Source organism: Lathyrus oleraceus, chromosome 3 (genome assembly GCF_024323335.1).
Source record: "Lathyrus oleraceus cultivar Zhongwan6 chromosome 3, CAAS_Psat_ZW6_1.0, whole genome shotgun sequence".
Taxonomy (NCBI): Eukaryota; Viridiplantae; Streptophyta; class Magnoliopsida; order Fabales; family Fabaceae; genus Lathyrus; species Lathyrus oleraceus.
Genome location: NC_066581.1, coordinates 44,076,312 through 44,085,410, shown reverse-complemented (window position 1 = coordinate 44,085,410; position 9,099 = coordinate 44,076,312).

Sequence of the window (9,099 nt, the reverse complement as noted above, 5' to 3'; positions counted from 1 at the left end):
CTATCACCAGTATGTCATGAAGACAATGGAAACCTGAACTAACCAGTTTGCATATGCCTTTGATTCTTCCTCTATCTCCATCACCAAAAGTAACATAACTATTAGAGTAAGTCTTTAACTCTTCAAGATAGTTCTTTTCTCCATTCATGTGCCTTGAACACCCACTATAAAAATACCAATCTTATCTTGAGGAAACTCTAAGAGATGTATGAGTTATGAGACAAGTGACAGTTTCCTTGGGTTTCCACACTTTCTTTACTTGAGGTTTCTTCCCTTTCTTTCTTTTCAACTTTGGTTGACTATAGGACTGAGGATAACCATATAGTCTATAACAACAAGGCATTATATGATCATATATTCCATAATGGTGACACCTCCAAGATGAGTTGTTGTTGCCTCTGTTATGAGGATACACATATTGAGCAGGATGTTGAGACATGTGGTCCAACATTTGAAATGCATTCTTATTCTCAAGAGAAACAAAACTCCTTAGTGGGAATTTTGACCTTTTTGTTCATAGAACTGTAGTCAAACCCTGTTGCCTTCATATTCTAATACTTCTCCTCAACTTCTTAGATCTCATCTAACATATCATAACACATATAGATTTTGTCATATTGTCAAATTTAGATTTTTAAAATGTGACTTCCTCTTCCAAACCTGCAATGGTTGAGCTAAGATTTTCTTTTTTCATAAGTAGAGCACTTATAGTCTTCTTTTGTTTCTCTTCTCTCAAGTAAGGTTCCTTCCAGTGAGTGAGAAAAAGTCTGTATGTTTCAAATAGTTCTTCTTCTGAGATATCTTCATCACTATACTCTCTACCAGAATCATATTTTCCAATTAAAGCCATCAACTTATTAGTGTAAGACCCTAATTTTGACCCTAAGATCCCTCATGACATCATGTTATTGCACAAGTGCATTGCCTCAAGGATCATAGCATGTTTGGCTCCTTAACCCTAGGGGTGGGACTTGTGTGTGTGGTTTTAGACCACCAAGCATGCTTGTATTGTATATTATTTCTTTTCTTATTTGATTACTAACCAAAAACACAAAAATATGTCACTAACTCTTGTTTTGAAGCTCAAGTGATCATGTGCTCCAATGCTCCTAGGAGGCTCCTAAGCCCAATGAAATGGCTAGATGAAGATGAGGAAAAGCATGACAATGGTCCACAAAGCTCCTAATAATCATATATGTCTCCCAAGTATCTCAATTTTCCAATTTGATCAAGATAATCCAAAGGGCTTGAAGATTGTTTCCCAAGGAAACCCTAATTCAATTGTGCTTTGATTGTGCCTTGCCCATGAAGCAACCTCAACCTATGATCAAATTTAATCAAGGGAATTTTATTCATTCATTATTTTATGAATATATGACCCTATTTGAGAATCCTAAATCATTTATTCATTAAGATTGGAAGTTTGGCATTGAGAAGTTGACCAGTCAAGTCATCTGACTAAGCTGAGCACCATTGAGATATAACTTTTTATGTGTTTGCCAAATGAAGATGACCCTAAGAAAAACAATGTTTTTAAGAACCATATGAACAACTTTCTAATTCATCAAAATTCCATTTGAAACTTGTAAGGTCATCATTCATTTCAAAACATTATAGGTCATTTTGACTGAAACCCTAATTTTAGGTCAACTTACCAAGGGCATAACTTCCTTATTTTTTATGATTTTGAGGTGAGACCAAATGCATCATAAATCTTAAGATGTCTAATTCATATGTTATGTTGGACAAAATTTCATAATCTTAAAATAAATACATGTGATAATACAAAACATTATAGGTCATATTGGACCTAAGTCATTGAATTTGAAAAAATACCTAACTTAAAATGCCCATAACTTTGTCATAGAAAATCCAAATGATGCAAAATTTGAGTCTAAATTGATCATCTTGAAAAGATATACAACGTTGGTGTTGGAAAGTTTTCCACTTTAAGCTTGGATCATGAAAAATGAGGGGTTTGATTAGACTTGCTTTTGGTGAAAATTTTCAAATGTGACTTAAACATGTTTTGTGCTTGGATTTTCCAGGCCAGTTTTCATTAATTTCCAAATGCCAAATGAATTTTTGCCCAACATGACTTTTGTTCTTTATTTCAAGGGCTTTCCAACCATTACTCACATTACTTTTTTTTGACTTACCATTGGTGAGTTTCGAAGAACTCTTCATTTATGTGCATTTTGGCATTTCATGATGTAACTTGGTATGCAAGCTGATTCCCTTTCATGTACGCGTCCAAATCCATTCCATGTGGTATCAGCAAGATGTTTCATTCATCTTTGGGCCTGCTACACGCTTGCACAGGCCCATGCAAGCAAAGTTCAAATTTCATGCACACGGGGGAAGTATGATGCACAACCACTTTCAGCTATAAATAACCACACCCTCTCATTCATTCATCAACCTTTTGGAGATCTGAATTGCTGCAGCATTGAAACCATAGCCATACCAAAGGAATTTGATCAAATTTTTTCTCACTTTCGAGCTTGAAATTCAGCATTATTATCTGATCTTCAAAGCTTAATCCCTTAACCTTTCACTTCCACTGCATCCCTAGAGCAAAGAGGAACCAAGATCTTGAAGGTTTCGTGGCCTGAAGAGCTCTAATTCAGAGGTATACCTTCAAACTTTTTGGATCTATAACTCTCAATTCAATGTAGTATCCTTGTGTTTGTGTGGTTTTCTGAAGTCCTCACACTTGAGGCAAGCCAATGGTGGTTTCAATTTTCCATTTCGTGCACTTTCAGTTTGAACACCATGAACTTCCACTTCACATTTCTCTCAACATAGGAAGAGTGAGGAATATCCATGGATACAGTGGTGATCTCCATCACACGAGCTTCGTTTCCATGTTCTTACTTTCCATTTTTGTTAAACTTTTTTTCTCTGCAACTGGCGGCCGGATTCTGTTGGCTCGCCGGAGAAGACGGTGGTTTCCACCACCACCACAATGTGTCTTGCTTCCTGACCCTTGAATTTGGCTTCCACGTTTTAATCTCATTCATCCATTGTGTTTACTTATTTTAATTCAAGATGTTGCGTGCTTGACTAATGTACACCATGCGCCATCAGATCTGGACAGTCCATTGATGCCACGTCAATTAATGAGGTGCATCACGCGGCTGTGGTTTTTTCCATTTAATTCATTTTCTTTTATTTCCAGTTAATTCATTTGATTTTCAAAAACTCATAAAAAATTTATCTGAAGTCATAAAAATATTAGACAAATTCCAGAAAAATTCTTGAAAAATCTAGTTTCATATTTTGATTTTTAATTATTTTTGTGACTTCATTTAATATTTTTTTGAGAATTATTTGGTTTTTAATAGTTTTAATTCATTTTAAAATACTTTCTGACTTTTGAAAAATCCAAAAATATTTTCCTAGCACCTATGGATCATGGTAAGTCAATGAAAAATAGTCTCATCAATTTCTTATTTGATTTGAGATTTATTTGAGATTTTAGTCCATATTGTGCTATTTTTAATTGTTTTTAAATACTTTATGATTTCCAAAATTATTGAGAAAATTAGTCAAAGCTTGTTTGACCATGTTGAACCTATGAGAATTTAATTGGACTTGTTGAAGTTGATTTGAATTGAATTTGAGGTTTGACCTTATTTGTTTATTTTTTATTTGCATTTTATTTTAATTCAAAAAATACAAAAAAAAATCTCATTGACTCTTTGACTTGTTATCTTCATTTCTTTTCTGTTTGGTGTTGATTGATGTTGGTTTGATCCACATTTGATCAATTGAAGTTTGATTGATGTATTCTTTTCCCCTCCCTTTCATCTTCACCCCATTCTTTCCATCAATGGCCAATGAGTTAAGTTCTTATGGTTGGTCTTGACAAATGAGAGGTTTAATCTTCTTTGGTCCAAACCAAACTCAACTTGATCCATGATCAAGTGAGTTATTTGGTGTCCAAGATAGGTTGCTTCTTGGTCAAGCAAATAACCTAAAAACAATACAAGGCCCTTCCCTTTTGTTTTGGCATGGAAAGTTTATGGAGCTTGGCTTACTAGTCATGATCTCTAACTTGTATTATTTGCCTATATTTTTATTGATCGGCCTCAGATAGGTGTGACTACTACATTAGTCCACTTACGATTGCTTAACATAGCGCTACATTGTCTTATGACAAGCTAACATAACCTCCACTAATTACTAACTTTAATTTGGGCATTTAATTTTCTTGTCATTTACTTTTAATGTCATTTATTTCTTTCCCATTATTCATATTGATTTTCCCTTTGCTCACTTGAGCACATATTTTATGTTTATGTCATTTTTCTTTTACTCATTTGAGCCCATTATTGTCTAAATATATTGTCATCTTGTGTTTGCTTTGTGTTTGTTTTGTTTGAACCAAATGCAAAAAGGAGAAAGGACTTAGAATTAGGACTTACCTATGCTTAAAGGAGTTCAAGAGCAACTAGGCCTCATGCCTTTAGAATGATAAATTTGTTAAAGAGCAACTAGGCCTCATGCCTTTAGAATGCTAAAAATTCAAAATTGATCTCAAAGGACTTCTCATCCAAACTTATTCTTTGTCCATTCCCCTTATTGTGTTGTGAACTTTTTGATGTTTGCTTTTGTGTGATAGGGATCCCACCTTGAGATTGTGAAAATAGGACCATTGTCATGAGTAGCCAAGATAAGAGACAAGCCAAATGGAGATCCTATGAGCTTGAGTTCAATTTGTTTGATTGCTTGTTTGTGTGCTAATTCCAAAGGAAAAGAGCATCTTGAGTCATCTTTATGACTCCAAGAAAAGGAACTCCAAGGGTTTATCTTTCCCCTCTTATCTTTGTTTGATTTAGGACTAGCCCTTCTCTTCTTATCTCCACTCTAACCATGCCAAAAATATTTTTCTAAACTTTGACTTTGTTTCAAATTAGAAACCTAGGCCTCAAGCCTTTGACTTTTCAAAACCATTTTCATCAATACTCATTGTGAATAAATCTTAATCCAACTTTGACTTCATTTTGTAAATAAATCTAACTTGTAAATATAACCCACTTCAAGTTATTTTTGTGGTTCCAATGGCCACTTGTTAAAACCTTTCAAAAACATTAGTCATAGGTTTGAGTTATCATAGTGGTTGATGTAAATATCACCTCATCCTTAGTGATTGGATTATAAGTCTTCCATGCTTATTATAGGGTTAACCCCTCACTAGCATGTTGAAGCCCTCCTCACATGGTGGATTGTTGGTTTAGGTTGAGTTTTCTCCCTTTGATAGCAAAAGACCTTAAGGATTTTGGTCAAATCAATTCACCAATCTTTGAGATTTTTACCCTGAACTACGAGGTTTTGATCCTCCTTTGTGATGGTGTAGGCAATGGGTTTATCCATTCAAACAACAAAATTTGTAAATATAATCTATTCTCTTCTCACCCCTCCAATCTTTTGTACAAATATTTTCATAAATACCAACCTACAACGCATATCTGCAAACAGGGTTCCCTTAGAGTACTAAGGATGTTTTGGGTGCGTAAAACCTTCCCATTTCATAACCAAACCCCTTACCCAGATCTCTGACATTTTTATTAGTTTTTGATTTGAAAAACTTCTTACCTTAGCTTTTGTTCGCTTTTTAGCCTTTCCTTTGGACAAATAAAAGTGCGGTGGCAACTCGAATTGTATGTTGACTTTTGGTTTAGTCAATAAACCTAAAGGTATCAAAAACCCCGCTACAATTAGCTATTTATCATTCCCTTTCATCATAAGAATCTGACCAAGTGATTGAAAATCCCTTTTTTTATTTCTTTAGAAACGCAGGACATTCAACTTTAATGTGACCAGGACCTTCACATTCACAACATTGTGCTATTTTGCCTTTGTTAGTTTTATGTTCATCTTTGCTCTTGTTCAAGGGAGTTATGTATGACACCTTGTCTTGGACATTTGTCCTCCAATTTCTGTCCAGCATTCTTAAATCTTTGTTAAGATTTCTCCCAACAAGGGTTATATCGTCTGATATACATTCTTCACCTTGACCTTCATCCTCTTTAGTGTTGGAGACAAAATCTATAATTTTGTTCTTCTTTTTAGACCTGATATTTAAAGTTATCTCAAAGGTTTGTAAAGAACCAATGAGTTCATCAACTTTGATGTTGCGTAAGTCTTGGGCTTCTTCAATGGTTGTGACCTTCATATCAAACTTCTTAGGTAGATTCTGAGGATTTTTATTGCAGCTTTTCTTCATACATCTTCTCTCCTAAGGAAAAGTAAGTGTTGGTAATGTCACGTTGTCTGATGTTGAAGTCAGAGATGAATTTATCTTCATTCATTCCCAGATTCTCAAACTTTGTAGTGAGGAGCTGCATCCTTGACATATGAACCTTGGATGTGCCTTCATGTGCACTTTTGAGAATCTCCCAAGCTTCTTTGGCTTTAGTACATGTGTTAATCAATCTAAACATGTTTTTTACACACCCTTGAAAATAGGATTTAAGGCCTCAAAGTTTCTAAGAGCTTCATCATCTTCAGTATTTGTCCAATCAGCTTCAAACTTTAAGGCTAAGTTCCATTTTGAGAGCTAATCACAAGGTTTTTCTAAACCTTTATAACAACCTTCCATATTTTATTGTCCATGGATTTGAGCAAAGCAGCCACCTTCGGTTTCCAATAATCATAGTTGGTGACATCCAAGGCAGGTGGTCTATTGACTGATCATCCATCCTTAGTGTTGTCCATTTAAACATAAAATATCTTCCTTGAAGCTTACCCGAATAGAATAAGGTGTCTGCTCTGATGCCAATTGAAATTTCATTCTTAAGGGGATAGATGTTGGACCAGATGTCTAAGCCAATGTTTCAACAACGCCTACGTCTAGGGGGATTCAAACCCAAGAAAAGAAATCCACTCTCAATAAAATTAGCACAAAATGTCTTATATGAAAAACCATAGTTCAATGCCCCTCTTCTTAATTCTATCAGTTTATTTCTATTTAGGATTCCCCCTAAATATTAGACCCCTCTCACTTTCTCTTAATCACAAACCCTAGTAGTGATCAATATAATAATCAGAATATTGAAGGTTGAATTATATCTCAACTAACAAATGAAACTCTGTGTCTTTGGATATGAATGCAGGCTCTAGGGTGGTGCACAAACAACAACACAAATAAAATACTCAAAATAGAAACCCTAACACAAAGGTTTTCAATACTTGCATACACTTCAAACGTTAGGTTTAAGTCTCCTTAAATAGCAATGTAACTTATGGGCTTTGACCCAATGGGAAATTGACTTGAGATCTGTCCAGATTTGTAGCAGATTTAGTTAACCTCTTTTTTCAAAAGCCTCCACCAAAAAGATTTGAATTTGAATTTAAATGCCTAATTAATTATATTTGATTTTATTCAATCTTCCAAAGAAAAATAATTAACACATTTCTAAAAGATAACAACAAATCTTGTTGTACACATCCAGAAAATAAGCTTTAAACAACAACATTGGGTTGTTGATAAATGTCAGATGTTGCACACATGCTATAATATAGTGTCCCACATGTGTTCTTTCTTATCAAAACATCTTGAACACTCCATGTTATTTTGCATAATGCAGTCAATCAAACAGAACAACAGTCTGGTAACCCCCAATTTTGATATTGTCTCTCACACCTTGCTCACCACATTTAACTCCATATTTTCTAGGATTTTCTTGTTACAAAGATTGACATCTGGATCATTTAAGGAATCGTAACACAACACCGGTCCTTCAGAAAAAAATTCCTTCTGAGAATCCGATGAACTCTTGGAAATTAAAATATTTGTCTTGTGATCATTCTCCTTTGACTTTCCATGTTCTTCGTTGTCTCCTTCTAGGCATTGGTGGCAATTTTAGGGATTTTGCTGATATTAGGTTGAAGAATTGCAAAATATAATAGTTGAAACTCCAAATGTTTGTCTTCAAACAATTTTCTCAGGGATTTCTTCCTCCTTCTCCTTTTGGGCTTACCTTTTTTTACCTTCAAACTCTCATTGTCAAAACTTATTATGCCTATTTCCCCTAAGCCCTTTTCGCTGAGTCCAAAAGATGAATTAGGTCCATATAATCTGATACTATCCTTTGAATTTAACAAAGACTCATGTACCCTACTACATGTAGGTTGTTGAGAATCGTGACTGTTACCGCCTGAATCACTAGAGTCACCTGCAACCTTTTTACCTTCAAAAAGTTGATTTTAATTTTCTAGTGAAAAGGTGTTTTGCTCTAAGCCTCCCTACTGAGAAAATCCAATTCCATTTTCCCAATATCCTCTTGACATGTAACATTAGTGTCAAAACTTAGGAAATCTCCTACCTTGTTACTCTCCTTGAAAATCGGGATTCTATCTTCGAAAACTTTTTTGAATAAAATTATCCCCGGACTATGAACATCTTCTACCATCTTGTTTCTAAAAAGATTATCGTTGACCCTTAAACTGAGCACTTCGTTAATCGTCATTAAACACTTGATTATGATAAAGAAGCTAACAACATCCATATTATCTTGTCTGGACGTACTATCATCGCTACAATTGTAATGGCCTACTGTCTTGGCTAAAAATTCAAAAAACTTGGAATCCATGCATGGCATGGGATGCCGTAGCATTTGATCCAAGTTACTCTTTCAGCATCTAAATCATTTGGTTTCCAAGCACGAATCTCCTTAAACCACTAACTAAGCTAATCCATGGCTTCCTCAATAAACACATTCAGTTCCCTTTCCTCAACTTCCTCCAACAAACACATATTTGAGCCTAATGGCGTAACTTTGATTGAGAAATAACCCTTCGTGTGAAAGATATCTTGAATATCATAAGCTAACCCAGGATAATCCACAAGCTTTCTCAAACCTTTCCAGCTCACCTCCTTCTACCTTGAAACTGAGCTGATTGATTGTCTAGTTAGAGGTTGGTTCTTTAGCTCTGTGGTTTGTTCCCGAGGAGTCTCTAACTCTCATAACTTCTATGTAAGTGTTTTTGTTAGCTCCATGCGAACTTCCAACAAATTTGTGAGTCGTTACATGCTTGGTCCTCCATACAATATCTTTTCCCCCTCGATCTTCCTTCACCTCCATAGCTCTC